General features: G+C 32.5%; 1 protein-coding gene across 2 annotated transcripts in view; it reads left to right on the top strand.

Moving 5' to 3' along the window:
- LOC106688124 (uncharacterized) overlaps positions 1–17578 on the top strand; it is a 79010-nt gene that overhangs the window by 7633 nt on the left and 53799 nt on the right. The window lies entirely within an intron of this gene.

Raw genomic sequence — 17578 nt, 5'->3', positions numbered from 1 at the left:
AATCTTCATATGTATTTAAACAAAAAAATAAATGAATATAATCAAACTAAGTAAAATAAATTATATACAATATTTACTATCTTGACCTAAGCGTCCCCGAGTCCTCTCTATCCCTCTCGCATGAGGAGTAGAGCATGGCCACTAGAGATCCCAGCGCAGCCATCTCATCGGGTCACTGTTATCTTTATAACTATCTAATCGCAACTTGTACTTTAACAATACGTGAATTTGAATGATTTCTCAAAAAACTCTTCCCGTGATGCCGCCAGAATGGCTTTCAGATTAAGAGAAATGCTAAATCGAAAACTGTATGGTGCAAATTGAATCTATACCCATTATTTTGTAACTAATAATATATACTATTCAGTGGAATATATATTATTTAAAAAAATTATCAACATACATCGCGTGAATAACCTGAAAAGTAGCAACAAAAAATAGCAATTCAGCATAAAAATTGTACATAATTTGGGAATCACGTGGTAGGAATATGATTAGACGATTTCAAAAAATGCTTGGTAATAAACAATCCACATATTTTCTCGCAGATAGAAATCCTCATATATATAGGTTATAGTTGTAGTTAGTCTGTACATACTAACTACAACCTTCCCCGTTTTACACCGCCTTGCTTCGTCATCCGAAGCTCTTGAGACAGTATTCTATGAATTGTCTTTGGATTTGGAAGTTTGAGGATTGAAAAACATAAAAGTAATAAACGGTATTTATTATTTTGGATCTTAATATTTATGTTGGCTCCTGATTTCAAGACAACAAATGATGTAAAAATAAATACAAATCTATCAATAAAGAAAAACAATTATGATTTGGGTCATAAATGTTTTGCTTTATTAGTAGGATTTTAATTGAAAACAATGCTTTTCGAAACAAACAAACTACATAAAAAATATAAAAAACAATACTAAAAATAGAAAGTTTTCTAAATAGATTTACTCGTTAACTTTTTAAGCTAAATTTGTTTAAAATTTTATTTTATCTTTATCTTCGTGTTCCAAATTATCAAGTATAAAATTCGATCATTTATTACTGTTGCTTATTTCCCAAGGTTGTGATTGTAGCAGATGTTATAGTCATCAACATACAAATTTGACTAATATAAAAGTTATATAACATAATTATAGAAATAAACAAACCTTCATCAATTTCATTAGGAATTTTTAAGGAACCTGTTACAAACTTAAAAAAAAAATCACCATTAGTAAGCAAGAGACCAAAATAAGAAAAATTGAGAGTAGCAATTTAATTAACTCAAATTTCATAAAATACCTCTGCCCAATGTGCTTTAGCGTCATTTTAGTAATTGTTACCCCTTTCTCTTTATAATATCGCGAACATTCAACAGCTGTGTTCTGAAAGGTTTCTACATAAATTAATTTTCATTTTTATTAAAAATTAAAAAATCAGTGACCATAATAAAATCTAATAATTAGTAAACATTTTTTATAATTTGATGTAATTCTGTTTGTAAATAAGTTTAAAATGTTTTACGGCCTTTTATAATTGAGTGAAATACTCTATGAAAAAAATTAATTAATTTATGGAATAGATACGGCTAAAAACCGCTCAACCATATTGAAGTTATGGAGCAGTGGCTTGATTGGATTACTGACTTTACGGTGACTGCAATGAGCGTTTAAAGTTACTGGGTTGGATAATAAACGAATCAATAAAAACTTCACTCTCCGGGATACAATGCCGTAGGCAGGAAAATAACATTTTATAGATTTAAACCGAGATATTGTGAAGAATATTAACAAAAAGGCTTTTTAACAACATTGAACCTTCGTGTTTATTTAGTCTTTTCATTTATGCACTATTTAAAGTGGATGAACGAGTGACAGATGCATAGAAAACTCAACTATAAATAATAAAAATAATGCCCATTCAACCAACGAGAAGTAATTCCTGTGGTAATGCAGGCGGTCCTTTTGATGTTTGATCTGGTATGTTACCTCTGATGTTTTGTTCGTTCCGGGAAAATCAAGCTAGATACTCAACTCAAATCAACTGTAACTGGATGTCATATTATGTACTGTGCAGTATTCAATTTATACATAAGAATCTCAATTACACTTAGAATAGTCATTAATAACTCTTTTAAAAACCAAATTTATTGCTATTTACAACTATATACTACTACTACTATTAACAATTTACACAGTGAGTAAATTTGATGTTAGTTGTGCAATGATCTGAAACAGATCTGTGGAGAATCTACTCATTGATATAACTCCAATTACATTTGTTGAGGAATAGATTTCGAGACCATGTTTTTTCCACACCATGGAAATGATTATCCCGTATGACCAGATTATCGTGTATGAAGAAGAAGCTAGGTTAGAAACAAGTGGGTTTGGGTGGGAACATTTAGGTGCTGAATGACTTGATTTCTGATAAAACATGGAGCATTAAGGATTTTAAGAAGGAATTAAAACCAGCAGTCTCGACGTCAGGCGCCTCAGGCATCCCATTCCTATCCCCAGACCTCTCATTTTCCGTCTCAAACTCCTCATCCGCTTATTCCTTCCCAACATCTACCTTTAAAGGTTAAATTACCACCTGAGCATCCACATCCAGCTCCTCAACCTACTGTTCTAGTAAACAACCCAGCCCATATACCTTTGAAAACAGATCCAGAACCCCATAGCTCACGACGGGTTCACCCAACACCCAGCACTCCGAGTCATACAAACTACCCATCCCCTGATCCACATCTCAACTACAGTCCAACTGATATAAACTCTATCTTTCCTGTTGGATCTCCAAAATACTATAAATAGCTAATCACCCTTCTCACTAGAATCCCTAAGCCCCTAGTTATCCTTTTGTGGAACGCTAATGGACTAAATAACCACCGTGACGAACTTGATATATTTCTCCACAACAAACACATAGATATTGCCCTGTTGACAGAAACTCACTTTACTCAACGGTCACATTTCTACATTCGTGAGTACATTACTTACAGATCAGACCACCCAGACAACACTTCACACGCCGGGTCTTGCATTCTTATTCATAAATCTTTCCTCCATTCCCTCATTCCTTCCACTCCAACTGACGCTATCCAAGCAACCTCTGTAATCATTTCAACTCGTCCTTTCCACTTAACATTACCAGCTGTATACTGCCTCCCGGGTACTTCCCTTTCCTACAACCACCTTTACTCTTTATTCCGAGCCTTCGGGTCCTTCATTGCTGGAGGAGACTATAATGCCAAACATCAACGATGGGGATGTCGTACATCCAATATCCTTTCCCGAGTTACTACCTCCAATAGTTATTCTACCCCTCTACCCCCTACCCCATGAGCCCTACTTATTGGCCTATATCTATCAAAAACGTCCTGATATCCTAGGTATATTTATCACCTCCCAAATTTCCTGTTCCCAGACCATTGTCGAATCTATAGATGACCTTTCCTCAGAGCACAATCCAGTTATCCTTTTCTTACATTCGAGCTTCGTTCCTAAGCCCCCAAATGACCCTTCCTCCCAAAGCATTTCATCCTTCAGAAATATCCAACATCGTTCATAAGTTACTTACTCGCAAAGCTCCCAGTTATGACCTAATTACATCCCATATTCTAAAACATCTTCCTCGAAAATCTGCTCTATTCCTCACCTACATCTACAATGCTGTACTGAGATCCACATATTTTCCTGACCCATGGAAATTATCCATAATCAAAATGATTCCCAAACCTCAAAACTGTTACGTATCATGGGGAAAACCCTTGGAAAACGCTTGTACCCCATCCTTGATTCCAACCACATAATCCCAAACCACAAGTTCGATTCCGTACATCCAACTCCATTATGCAGCAATGCCATCATGTGGTTGATGTCTCGTCTTCATTGGAGTGCGGAATATACTGTTCGGGAGTTTTTCTTGATGTAGAACAGGCTTTTGATCGAATCTGGCACCCAGGACTGTTATACAACATGCGTAAAATTCTACCCCCTTCGTACTTCCTCATTGTCCCTTCTTATCTCTCCGACAGATTATTTCTAGTAAATCACCCTGAAATAATAATGCCAAAACTGGAGGATTAAAATAAATCCCACCAGATCACATTTACCCTTCGTTGTAAACCCTTGAACTCATACCCCACAGTATACTTTAATAATACCCTACTTATTCCTGTCGAACAGATCCGTTACTTAGGACTACATCTGGACAAACGACTGACATGGAATTCTCATACAAGACTGAAAAGAAAGGAGACTGCTCGTCGATCCTGACTATTACAACATTTACTAGAAAAACGGTCTAAACAGCCAATCCGTTACAAAATACTGATCTACATGACTATTATAAGGCATATCTAGACATACGAAGTTGAGCTTTGGGGCTCAACTAAACCATCAAATTCCTCCCGAATCAAATCCCTACAGTCCAAAATCCTTCGTAAAATCCTTAATGCTCCTTATTTTGTCACGAATCAAGTCAACCATCAGGACCTCAATGTCTCATATGTTGCCGATTTGGCCAGAACCAGATACCATTCCTTCCATGATAAACTTCCCAACCACCCAAATCCACTTGTTTCTAACCTGGCTTCTCCTTCATTACCTAATAATACTCTCGTCTGAAAAGAAGATGGCCTTGAGATGTTCTCCTCTAAAAATGTTATTGGAGTTCTTTCAATGGGTAGATTCTCCACATGTTTGTATCTTGTCACTATGTCACCTACAGCAAATTTACTTGTTGTATATATTTTTATACAGAATATAAGTAAGTCTTTGGTTACAATTAGTTGGAAGCATAGGCCATTTTTCTAGTAAGTTTAGTATTAGTCCTCGAAGAGAGGTTTTCTGTTTTTTCCATCTTGAATGATGATTCCAGTTATTTGTCTATATGTAATCCTAGGTAATGGATCTGTTCGACAGGAAGTGTGGTATTACTAAAGGATATTGTGGGGCAAGAGGTTTTGGGTTTACGATGGAGTACACGTATGTACATGTAAATGTGATTTGGTGGGATTTATTTTAATTCTCCAGCTTTCACACCATTATTCAGGGTAGCGATGTGGGATTTGAGGGTTTAGGCTAATATGGAAAAGTTTAGGATCATTATTCACTGATAATAGACGTATGTCATCGGCATACGTGGTGAAGATAGTGTTAGGATGGGTTGCAATGTCAGCTGCAAAAACTGTATAAAGGATAGGACCAAGGATACCACCCTGAGGTACACCAGAAGAATAAGAAATGAGGGATGAATAAGCTTTACGGATCTTGTATAGCAGTCCTATGTCCTTAAACCTCTTATTTAAAATTATATTTCTTATAAACAAAAATTAGCTGTGCCATTGTTATTGTATAGATGATTTGAGAATGGTCCGGGATTGTTTAGTGGATTTTTGTTTCTTGGAGTCGATGAAAGATTGAAAAGCACTGATGAAATTCAGATGAGGTGAAACAATGCTTTGCATTCTTTTTTTTCAATCATTGTGAGATACCAGTATTATTTAATTTTTTGTATTAAACATTTTTATTACCTACGAGAAAAGATAGAAAGCCTTTATTAAAACAAAAATATTCAAATTAATTTCTAAGGATAAATAATCTTTTAAATAAAATTTTATGTTATGGGTTTTTAACATTTAAATGGCACTTGATTGCTTTGAAAGGATTAACATACATAATTGGAGACTGCAGAGGAAAAATGAGGTATCTCACTTTTTCCCTGCTGTTCTGGGATAAAAGTTTACTTTGGGATCGCATATTCTTTACACTTTATACTTTTTATTTAGATGTGATTTTACGCCGATTAAGCTCTTTTTCTTTATTTTTCGATTTCATCACTGTGCCTTTTCCATTCACAAATCAATCAGAATCCTGTGTTACTCATTTTTATGAAACAAAATCCAGTTACTTCGTTTTGCCTTCGATTACATATTCCAGCAACTTTAGTTTAATGTCTGCTTTATTTTTTTGATTTTCCTCAATGTGGAGGCAGGCCTACAATTTAATTTATAGGTGATAATGTTTTATATATTCTATAATTTGACAAGAAAAAAATCATAAGGAAATAGGATGATTCTAATCTTTTTATAAATTATTATACATTATCTCCCATGAACAGAATAACAACAAATACATTGCAAGTCATTATGCAATTGATTATTATTTCTGTTATTTATTTTATTATATCATAACAAATAACAAATAATATAATATCTGGTGTGTTTTTGGATTCTACCTATCCAGAATCATAAACCACAATCATAAAACAACAGAATCATAAAAAATTTGAGCAAGTGGTATTTTTATTATTTTTTTTCTTAGTCCATTATACAATTTCAGTATTCAAAATAATAAAGTAATGATTTTCTAACTAATTATATTTTGGTTCTTTTTTTTGTTAAATTCTTACAGGTGTAAGAAATACAAAATTACAATAAAAAAAAGATGGTCTGGGTGCGGTAAGAAAAAACTTAATAATAATTAAACTGTTTATATTGAGCCAAAGTTTCGCCCCACCTTGCTGGATTTCATCAAGGCTAAAAAAAAATACAATCACATAAATGAACAAGGTAAATTAAAAATATGCACAATGAAACGTAAAAATAAGAATAATAAAAGGTTATAGACAATTAATGAAAACGGAAATAATAACAGATAAAAAGAAGAAATATAAAATACAGTACAAAATAAAAGATGGAAAAAGAGGGATAAGAGTAAAATCAAGAATAAAGGAGGATAATGAACAAGACAGAAAACGTACCTTTGAGACTCCCAAGTCAGAGCAAAAGTGAACTGTTTATAGGATGTTATAGAGAAGTAGTAGGGATTGACCGATAAAGTACGTTACATTTGAAAAAAATTTAAAGTATAGAAAAGTTTTTAAAAAATATTAAAAATAGGCAAACATTAAAAGATAATATACATAATAGTGGGAAGAAAAAACAGTTTATAAATATACACGGATAGAATACACAAAAGAACTAAAGTTAAAAGAATGAATATAATAAATATAGTATAATGAAGAAAATACAATATACAAAATAAACAGGGGTACTGAGGTGTGTGATTCCTGATCATCTTCTATTAAAAAATAAAATAAATGTTAAAGTATAACAAGATCAAACATAATTTGTGTTGGCATATTGTTTTTTAAATAGATTGATATTTTAAAACAATTACTTATGAGAAGTATTTTTCATTGTAACACCAGAAATAATTATATATTATAATTATAATATATTACAATTACATTATACGAAATTTATTAATAACGATAAGTAGAGTAATTTAAAAAACTAATTAAATCGAACCAACTAACGTAAAATGTAAAACTAGTAATTAATGTTGAATAAAGTATTCATTAAACTATCAAGACACATGAAGTAATGATTTCTGTACAGAAGGAAGTCAGCTTACAAAGGATAGGAATGTTAAATCAGAACCAAACCTCTCCCCGACGGGGCTCTAAACTCGGCCATACTGTGACCTTATCTAACAATTTTTTTCTCTTGCCAAAGTTTCCTCGAGATGTATTTGGCAAGAAAGGCGATTTTCTTTGGAAAAGTCCATTAGGTCTGTATTAGAGACCATTATTACTTCCTTAACGAGTTTCCTCTCTTGTTGAACAAGGTGTGCCATGTAGCTCCTTTATTCCGTAACGAAGTTATTCCGTGATGGGTGATTATTAAAGGTGCTATATTGACTTAAATGGAAGCAGACCGTATTAATATAAATTATTATTATATGTCCCGATCACCTAGTTTAATTAGTAGCTTAATTAGGTAAAATTAAATTACTTTTTATTTGTTTGGTTCGAATAATTCCATTATTTTTTAAAATTATTCATTTGCTTGATTTTTCGGTACCGTAATCAACGACAAGGTTAGAGTTGCCATTATCGATATTATATAGTTCTATCTGCCGATATAGTTTGTTATCCTTTAGAAACTTATACAGCTTCTTTCAAATTTCTAGCAGTAAGGCTTAGTGTTGTACCCGGAGACCAAACTATGTTCTTGACCTTGAGTCCAGCAAGTTATGCTCCGTGGCCAAGATATACTTACAGCTATAACATCACAGTGGATAATTCCCTACAAGTGCTTGTGGGTTAAACTGGTATGTCCGATCCTGAGTCGAATTATGATTGTTTTTCTCAACAATTTCCGAATATTGAGTATCATCTAGAAGTTTCTTCATTTTTTTCGTTTCAAGGACCTTTGACCAATAACAACGCCATGCTTTCTTGCTTTTGTTGGCTCAGGACTGATTTATTAGTCATACAGCGCTGTGTTACTATTGGACACTGGAAGTAAGGTGCATGCTTCTTTGACAGCTGTGTCTGCCAGTTCATTCCCTGTTATACCTGCGGGACGGACATTGCATGGGTTTTTGCATCTTCTTTGTTATTGAAAAAAAATGGGTTTTTTGAGCGAAAAAATAGAAATTTTGAATTACCTTGATGATCGAGTAGAAATACTCGAGTAGGAGTACTCGGTCGCAGTAGAGTTGTTATTTATATCGTGCGTTAGCATTAAAGATAATTAGATAGCATTTAGCTCGGATGAAAACACTGAGACAGCGGGAGGGAGACTGTAGCGGATGGTATCCTCAGGTAGAACTACCCAACAACCAGCATAATCTAGGTATTTTGACCCATCAGTATAGATGGGTATATCTACTATTATTTTTTTATTTAATTATTTATCATTAGTTATTTTAGGGGGTGACGGTGTTGCGTGGTAAAGCGCCTGTCTGCCTTCCCAAAGGTAGCGAGTTCGAGTCCCCGGCCCGATCCGGGATTTTTCAAGCGTATAGTTATACAATACTCACTCACAACCTCCTCTCGGGCATTTGTGAGGTCCGTTAGCCAAAGGGTGGCACTCACTAAAATAGGCGTGGGAACCCAAGCTATGAAATTCACCTCATGAATGCCACGCCACTAATTATAATAATAGTTATTTTAGTACATTTAACTTTTAGCGTATATTTATCGGCCGATTGTTTGACATATGGGCTTACAGACTCGACATATTTAGATGTTAAAGGGTGCTGTTATTCACATTCCTTTTACAATTAATATTGCTGTGTCATTTATTAATTTAAAATTTGTAAAAAAAAAATTGTTGAGTTCGTTTCGCTCTGATCCCCTTATATGTATGGAATCAATTAGTATATTTTTTATATTGTCTAGTGAAAGCTCGTAGAAGATAGACGTTAGATATCTCCCTCTTATGGTAGATAGTCTTGCACCTACTTATAATATCCACAGATAATGAAATATTCAACATATTGTACAAGGTTTCGATTTGGTAGCCAATAATAATAATACTGAGCTTCTAGAGACCGCTTCAGACTCGTATAGAAGATCTTTAGGTATCAATCGAACTATCTTTGATCGAAAATTTTGCAGTTTTCTTAGCCTTTTTGGTTTAATTTATGAGGAATGTGTTAATGTCCGTTTCAATTTCAAAAGCAAGTTTGAATTTTCTAGATTAGATTTGGAAAAAAGTCAGTATTTTCTTAAGAATATTCTGTTTAAGAAAACTCCATAATTTTAGAAATAATCTGTCTATTTTTTCTTTGACATAAACGGAAATACACTTTTTTTCAACAAATGTTGAAATTTTTCATTAACTACCCGCCGAGCTCTACATAAAAAGATCTTGCGAAAAAATCTATTTCTCCATAAAAACTCTTATAGAAAATATCTCACTTGAAAAAAAATGTGTACCTTATTCTCTGTTAGACTCTAATTGGCAATAAAGTTTAGTTGCTTTTTATTTTTCTCTCTAAAGAAATAATATTTCTACATAACTCAATAGGAGAAGAACAAAAAGTTTAAGTCCTTTCAAGTCCCCCAGATAAATGGCCAAACTGAAATATCTCATCCCGAAGCCAGATCCTTCGGCTTTGATTTGCGGCTATTCGTCTTATTTAATGTTATGGATTTGGGCCTGTTCCCATTCAAACCGCTATGACTCCTTATAAATCACCCTTAACTCCTTATTTCTTTCGGCCATTTTTCTTTTCACTTCTGTCTGTCAGTGTAAATTGTAAATCTTTTTATACATGTCTTTCTTACCTTTATTAGATAATTTTCCTGTTTCAATATACATAAAATTATTATTTTTTATTTAGGTACATAAATTTGTCAATTTATTATACAAAAATACATTCCTAATAGAATGAAGTTTGTTTGTTTAGTGGCACCAAACTTCATTGGTCATCAACACCATTTATATATTATTTAATTTTGCTAATATTCGTTAAATTTTATTTATTTTTTAATTTGATTATTTTTTTTTTCCTTCTGATCAAGTTATATTTTTGTCAGTAAATTTTGTGATTTCAAAAACTGAAACACCAATTCTATTGCCTTATCATTCTCTCCAGAGGTTTTTGAGATATCTTGGTTTAGTCCTAAGCTATTGAAGTGTGGTGTAAAATATGGGCATCTTTGGAAATCATGGCTTATTGTTAGATTTTTATTGCAATACTGGCAGTTCGGAGGCGTTTCTTTTGAAATAAGATAGGAGTGGGTGAGCCTCGTGTGACCTATTCTCAGCCTAGTCAGTACAACTTCCTCTCTACGGCATTTGCGACTGGAGGTACCCCAGGGCTTGACATCCTTTTTAATAATTTTTAATTTGCTCATTGGGCTTTCGTTCCACATAGATTGCCATTGATCTTTGACTTCCTTTACAAGAGGCCTGCATATCTCTGACGGAGTTAAGATTGCTTTACCTCGTCCCGGAAGCGCGAGTGCTTCTCTTGCAGCGTGATCGGCCAGTTCATTCCCTGCGATTCCTACATGGCTTGGAACCCATAGAAATGTTACTGACATACCCATGTTGTGTAGAGCTTTTAAGTGAAAATGGATGCAGGACATTCTCGGATGTTCTGGATACATACAATCTAAAGCTTTTATCGAGCTTAGTGAATCTGTGATTATTGTAATGTTGGTGTGGTTCAAAGATAAACAGAAGTGAAGTGCTGCTTCTATTGCAATTAGTTCGGCAGTGAATATGTTGCATAGTTTATGGAGTTTAATTTTGAACGTTGAGTCATTTGTTACAAAGGATGATGCTGCTGATTGGTCTGATTTTGATCCGTCTGTATAGATTATAAAGGATTCGGACATTTTATGAAGTAGACGAGAAAAGTGGGCTTTATATTCAACTGGTTCGGTATTATTTTTCGAGTATTTGAACAGTTATAGAACAGGTTTAGGACGTTGGAAGGTCCATGGTGGATGATTGTTTTCGGATTTGTCAATTCTTATCGTTTTGAGAAAAGTGATAGCCGAGGAGAGTCTTTCTGATAACGGAAGTGTTGAATTTTGTTTTTGTCGAAAAAGAATAGAAAATTTTGGATTAAAAATATATTTATGTGTCGGATGTTCTGTTTGTGGATATCATTTTGGACTGTAGTTTATGGCTTATTTAGATCTTCTGAACGAAAGTGTATGAATCGAATAGAGTGTTCAGAATTCAATAGAATGAAGTTTTTTTCGACATTCATTAACCTTTTAAATAATGTCCCATATTTTTTTATAATTATATGTTCCTAATATGTAATGCATATATATTAGGTATTTTATTATAAAATGTTCACTAATGTAACTTCTTAACGCTTTTATCTAAAGAATTGAATTTGATTCCTTAGTATTTCAAATAAACTTCTTCTGGTAAAGAACATTCTTTTAGTTATATATAATCTTCCTTTATTCTATTATTTTAGCTACATATAACATTCCTTTATTCTATTATTTTAGTTACTAGTTATCTCGTAATAGTGTAATACGTAAATGGAGAGTCCATTTTACGTATTGAAATAATCTAGGCGTGTGCCATTATTTAGTCAAACATGTAAAAGGACACCTTAAGAAAAATGTATTACATCGAAAAAAATTTTGTTTGAATGTATGATATTACACAAGAGCTTATAAATTAATGTAGAGACTAAAATCAAAAACAGGATATATCGAAACGTCAGTTGAACTAATTAATTTTTTTTTATTTGCACCTGTAAATGTACTTTACGAAATGAGATGTTCCATCCAGGCATGGCATGAGGGAGATAGCACCCAGTGGTCATCCTCCTAACGTTAACTAATAAAGAACGTAAACTAATTAATTAAAGCAATAAAATGTTCTTTGATGTAATTAACATTTTTTTACAGGAACAGATGCTGTATTAATTCCCTTGGTTAAATATTCCAGTATTGCTGTTAAAATTTCAAGTTCGTTTAATAAAAATTAGATTTAAAAAAAAATCGTGTAACGATATTATAAAAAAAATACTGCTACTGTAATTACTTTAATTACCCGTTGAAGGAAAGAAAAAATTGAAAAAGCTTGTACCAACCTTTAAAGAGAAAGTTCTTTGTGAATTAATTAATGCAGACCAGGAAAAAGGTTTTGAGTTTGTATATTCATATCCAGAAAATTGAAACCCGATAAGTAGAAAAAAGAAATAAGAAGGGGAATGAATCTATGTACAGGATCAAATAGAAAAATATTTTTAAAAATGTGAAAAATTGAAAAAATAATTAGTCAAAATTTATAGTTAAATAATATTATTATAAATGATAGCTATTTTATGTCATTCTGCTGTAAATTATTTGGTTTGTGTTTTTCCGATTGAACACTATGAGGACTGGATAGTTTACCTATCAGGAAAGATTTCCGGCTTAAAGTGTAGGTTAATTCATTTAACCGATTTTCTTATTTCATACTCTTTATGATCAATTCAAATTTGTTTTGTTTTTACTTTAATTTCTTCACTTTACATAAAAATTTAATAAATGAGAAGATTTGAGTGGTAAAAGTGAAACGATTTTCAAAAATCTGAGAATAAAATTTCTTTTATTCACATAAAAAAATATAACAAATATATTTATGGCAATATCAAAAAAATATAATTATAATAATCATTAAATATTAATACTAATTATTAAATCATTTGAGGCGTTAAGTCGTAAAATATGCTCATTTCAAAACTTTTTTAATATTTTTTTTAAATTTATTTATTTAATGTAATTTACAACTACTAAATAATACAATAGATTTCAAAACTTAAACTCAAATAAATATTTTAAAAATTCAAGAAGATATAGAAAAGTAATACAAATTTAAAGCCACCAAAAAAAGTAATTTTAAGTCTCACAACAGCGTCAATAGTCCCTTCCTGCTAACGTTATTTAACATTCGCCCCTTCATTTTACATTACTGCAGACCCGCTACTACTATTAGTAATGCTTTGTAATACCTACAGCTTTTGAAGGGGCAAGTCAAGTGATCCACTGATATTGATTTTCTGGGAAGTATATTATTATCGTGAGGATCTAGGTTAGCTTAAAAGTTTGTATTATCAATTAGAAAAAATAAACTTTTAAAATAAACACTTTTGTAATACGAAATTCTGATATTTTTTCCTGTACCTTTCGTACGTTGCGTCTAGCTGCAAAGTAGCATTCGCTATCTTAGAACATTTTATAGAAAACATGAAAAACCTTCTATTTAATTGAAAAAAAAATCACTTTTATTTCAAACTAAAACAAAACAAAAAACTGATTTTTATTATTAAATCTTTGACGTGAAAAACAATAATATACCAATTACCTGTTTCCTGAAAAAAAAATGGAGTAGTGAGATTTGCAGTTAGACGCTTTATATGAAAAACGCAATTCAATCATTGCAAATTAAAAGACAAAAAATCTTAGCATTGTTATCAATAATATTGAAGCTAAGCAAACTTGAATTTCTTCTTGGTTTAGCAATTATGACGCTGAGTTGGAAATATGTTTCGACTAAACGTGACGGGATCGGTATCGACTTTAAATGCAGACGAACTCCCTTGCCCTGGTCATAAAGTGTGCTCTTGACCTTTCTCTCGACTTGGGGTTGTTGGGGGGGTGGAAGTAGTGTGGGCCACATTCTCTCTCTGTAAATAACAATTTCTTTAGTGTACTATCTTCCTTAGTATTGTGATTTCATTAGTCACTTCGGGAATTTATATGACTATAATAAATCAGGCTCTAGTTGATTGGATACTGAAAAACGGAATTTTTATATGGACGGTATCTCAAAATTACTCTGCAAATTATTATTTTATTATCATTCATCTATCCATAATACACTGCTAAAAATCCTTTATATACACTATAATGTACAATACTATTGTATGAATTACTAACTTTACGTTACATTTTTTAATACTCGTCCTTTCTTTTTAGCCCCAAATTCTTATTGATCAATATAATTGAAACAATATTTCTTTGTTTTATAAAAAATTATAATTAAAACTATTTTTGGTAGATTTTTCAACAGTTATACAGTATTATTTTTCGCTTTCTTATATTATCACAATTATACAGGTAAATAATAATAAAATAATTATTAATTTCTAGATAATCGAGATACTTGAAACATTTTTGAGATATCGACCAGAAAAATTAATTAATGTGTTATAAGTATTTATATTTTAATCTAGAGTTTACTACTAAATCGGGTCTTAATGATCTCAACACATTCTACTTAAAAAATATATATATATTTTACTAGGATATTTTTCATATTCATTTACGTGAAGACCGTTGCTTAGTCATTCATCATTTAAACATTTCGAGTCCTTAAAATTTTGAACATCTTACAAAAGAATGCTCAAAAGGCCGGCAGTGATATAAAGCGAAGTCGGACCTCTTTTACAGGATTGTAATGAACTGAGTCCGTATGAAAAGGCGAGTGTGTTCTTTGCGTGAGCTCGGATTTGAATAGACTTTCGAGATACTTTATGTGACATAAATCTGAAAATTTCCGGGTACGATTTTATTTTGTTATGCATTAAATTTGTTAACGTTTCGTGTTCCTGAATGGGACACATATATAAAAACGTTAATGAACTGTAATTAGTGTTAGGGAAAAACTAGCTATAGTTGAAACTAATAGCTCAAATTGCTATGGATACAATATTATTAATGGTTCATTCATGAATAAAGGTCGTATATATGGAAATTTTAGCTATTAGTGTCAACTATAGCTAATGGTTGACATCTCTGATAGTAATTAACCATTCTTTAATGTTATGATAAATTATATTTAAACAAAAATTAAGTGGCCATTTGTAATTCCTTTTTATTTTTATTAGATGAGGAACAATCAGTGATACATTTTCCATAGTAAGTAAGATCAACTTCTTAATCCTAAATTTAATTGCTTCTCTTTATCTATTTTCGAGTTATTTTGAACGTAGATGGAATATGGTCATATTTAGATTATTAGTATTATTTGGAAACAAATCCGTGCCTCTAAAATAATATTATACTTCAAACAACAGTTGTTCCTTAATAAATTAATAAAGCAATGGAAAAAATAAGAATAATTACTAAGAAATTTGGGCTCAATGTCAAGAATCATTTCAAATTTTCAAATGATCAAAAATGAGTGAAATTAATGTATATATAGTTAAATATTAAATTTTTGTATGTTTAAAAAAAATGCATTAAGGTGCAATATAAAATTGTTTGATTGTTAGCATATGATAATGGGCAAGGAGCCCGATATATTAAAAGAATAAAGAAGTAGATATAAGGAGTAAGTGAATTCCTAAAAATAAATATAATAAAAAAAATTAACAAATATACCACTTTGAACTTAGTTGTAGAGGTATAACTAATTATTTATATTTACAGTTGTTCCTTTATCTTGCAAGATTGCTTGATAAATGAGGTGCAACATATGATGGCATTGATAATATCTTCTTTACCATTAAGCAAACAAGTACTAAGTGAGCATTTTTGCTTTGCACAAATTAAGTTTATTACTCGTGCCTACCATAGAGAATTTTTTTTTTCATTAAGTAATATTTTTTTTTTCCTTCTCGATATGTATATATATGTTTTTTTAAACAGTCTTTCAACTTAATATTTTAAACTCCAAGACCACACTGAAAAAGCTGCGGAGTTCCAGAATTCCCTCCTTTGGCGAATAGTCCGAGGAAGTTCACTCCAAAGAGCAAGGGACAGTGCTATCCATGATGAGCACCAGCTCCCCTCTGTGCCGGAGTTCATAGGCCGCAGGCACATCAGGTTTTTGATGGGCTGAATGCATATTCTAAAGTGCTGTTCAGAGAGGTCGCCCCTCCACCAAGACCCGGGAGGTGGCAAAGTACTGTTCCCTTGGTCGACGTCCTCGCCGAGGGAAGGGCTTCGGGCTCTGCAGCCTGAAGTCATCTTAACCCATCTTATCCCTCGGTGGAGCGGCCCTCCCCGTTTTTTGTACATAATTTTTAAGGTACATCTTACACTTTTTTTTTAATAATATGTTTATAGTTATTTACAACTGTATAAAAATATATACAACAAGTAAATTTGCTGTAGGTGACATAGTGACATGATACAAACATGAGGAGAATCTACCCATTGATAGAACTTCAATAACATTTCTAGAGAAGAAGATCTCGAGGCCATCTTCTTTTCAGACGCCTAGGAGGATTATTAGGTAATGAAGAAGAAGCCAGATTAGAAAAAAGTGGATTTGGGTGGTTGGGAAGTTTATCATGGAAGGAATGGTATCTAGTTATGGCCAAATCGGCAACATATGGAACATTGAGGTCCTGATGGATGACTTGATTTGTGACAAAGAAGCATTAAGGATTTTGGACTGTAAGGATTAAATTCGGAAGGAATTTGATGGTTTAGTGGAGCCCCAAAGCTCAACTCCGAATGTCCAGATAGACCTTATAATAGTCATGTACTTCAGTCTTTTGCAATGGATTGGCAATTTGTCTAGTAAATGTTGTAATAGTTGGAATCGACGAGCAGTTTCTAGTCTTTTTAGTCTTGTATGAGGATTCCATGTCAGTCGTTTGTCCAGATGTAGTCCTAAGTAACGGATCTTTTCGACAGGAATAAGAGAGGTATTATTAAAGGATACTGTTGGGCAAGAAGTCATGGGTTTACGACGAAGGGTAAATGTGATTTGGTGGGATTTATTGGAATTAATTTTAATCCTCCAGTTTTGGAACCATTCTTCCAGGGTGGTGATGTGGGATTTGAGGGTTTGGGATACAATGTAAGGATCATTGTTCACTGACAGTAGACATGTGTCATCGGTATACATGGTGAGGATAGTGTTAGGATGGGTTGGGGTGTCAGCTGTGAAAACTGTATAAAGGATAGGACCAAGGATACTACCCTGAGGTACACCAGCACACTGACGGAATAGGAATGAATAAGCGCTGTTGTGATTTATTTGAAATAATCTGTCGGATAGATAAGAACGGATAATGAGGAAGTATGAGGGGATAGGAATTTACGGATCTTGTATAGCAGTCCTCTTATTACACTTAAATGCCGAATATCTAGATCTCGATTACCATTAATTTGCTTTATTCAAAATAAGTAACCACCTCTCATTGTCAGCGATAGTGAAAAATTAATGATATAAAATATTAAAGAATTCGATAATAAACTAGAAGAGAAAATAAATATTTTCCAGTGCATGGGCTATTATGGCGATTGTTGTTAGGATTTACTGTAAATAAATAATAAAATATAGCTTATTTCATATTAGTATTATTATTAT

The sequence above is a fragment of the Halyomorpha halys genome, unplaced genomic scaffold (genome assembly GCF_000696795.3).
Source record: "Halyomorpha halys isolate HHAL.00 unplaced genomic scaffold, Hhal_1.1 Scaffold1055.1, whole genome shotgun sequence".
Lineage (NCBI taxonomy): Eukaryota > Metazoa > Arthropoda > Insecta > Hemiptera > Pentatomidae > Halyomorpha > Halyomorpha halys.
This window is presented reverse-complemented; position numbering and strand designations above follow the sequence as displayed.